Genomic DNA, 1623 nt, shown 5'->3' with positions numbered 1-1623 from the left:
TGTATTAATTCCTTAATAACATATTTTCTTAACTAATAGTGTAAATTAATGTGTTAATTACCACAATTAGTCAAAGCTATGCACTTCAACTTCCAGTTGTCTGCTTTAATTAATCATTAGCTAATGATTTGCAAAGGTATCATTATGCTATGACTTTACTTGATGAGGCACATCATTATTAACTAGTCATTTAGTAATTGTAGTAATTTGCACATGAATTTGCAGTAACAATGAAGTAATTAATCATGTATTAATGCATATTATATACCTGTCAAATACAAGGCTTTGGCTCATTCTGGTAATTAACATATTAATTAACGCTATTAGTTAAAAAAATGAGTTATTATGGAATTAATCCACAATTACATATTTAATTAATAACAATTCATGTATGAACTAATACATTAACCTTACAGACTCTTAATTAGTTCCTAATGTGGTAATCATTAATGAATAGCTTAAATAATCATTAGTTACACATTAATTCAGTATTATCTGTGCATTAGTTAAGCATGAATTAATGCTTATTAGTGCACACGTATTGTAAAGTGTTACCAAAGTTTGTGTTCGTCATCAACAAAAAAAGGACGAACAAATGTCTGCAAACTGGAACGAAGCAGAGACCAGGAGCTCCTCACTATCCGCGCTGAAGCTGAGATCGTTCACCAGCTTTGTGGAACGGTATGCGCATGGACATGTTTTCGACGCGTACGATACACGTCTCATCCTGACGTCACGTGTCTTTCCGGGATCTTTACGAGTTGTGTGTGAATGCACTGCTAGAACCCGGCAAATCACTGGCAGTGTGAATGAACCGAAATCAAACAATCCCAGGACAAATGCCGGGTCACATTATCCGTGTATTTTCTGGAATCTCGTCTTGGGAGCCACTGTCCTGCAGACTTTAGCTCCAACCCTAATAGAACACACGAACCGGTAGATAATAGAAACTTCCCGGCAGGTGTTTTAGAGCTGGTTGGAGCTGCAATCTCCAGGACAATGGTTCTCCAGGAGAGGAGTCTTGGAGATAAAACTGAAATACACATAATGATTTTCCTACTCGTTTTGTTTTGTCTTGTTTCCAGTACAAATATCTAAACATTCTTAAATCAAGATACATTGACATATTACGTCTTGTTTTCTGAAACGAATATCAAAATTAAGTGATTTTTTTGTTAAGACAAATAATGTTGTTTTCCTTTTGAATGAAGTTCTTATGCCGTTTGCATATACAGTATTGTGTCATGTTTCAAGCATAAACTGAATTTGAATGTTTGAACTTCTTAAGTCATTTACTTTTTCTATCTTGATTCAAGATTGTTTAGATATTTGAACTGGAAAACAAGACAAAATGCCAATAAGTACAAAAAAAAATCTTCTGTCTTTGCAATATTAAAGATCTCATTTGTGATTTTTCTTTCCTTTAAGTTGATCCAATATTGTTTTGTTGTAGATTGATGGAAGACATCTTGAAGACATTTTGTGACTGTCTCTGTAGCCTACGAGATACTTTAAGCTTCTTCTGGAAATCTTCCGAAAATACAATGGTTTTGTTAAAGCGGTCTTTTAGACAAGATTTCATATGCTGATGAAGGGTCACATTCTTCTCTTCTCTTTCATTTT

This window comes from Pimephales promelas, chromosome 11, assembly GCF_988280905.1.
Source record: "Pimephales promelas chromosome 11, fPimPro1.hap1.1, whole genome shotgun sequence".
Taxonomy (NCBI): domain Eukaryota; kingdom Metazoa; phylum Chordata; class Actinopteri; order Cypriniformes; family Leuciscidae; genus Pimephales; species Pimephales promelas.
This window is presented reverse-complemented; position numbering follows the sequence as displayed.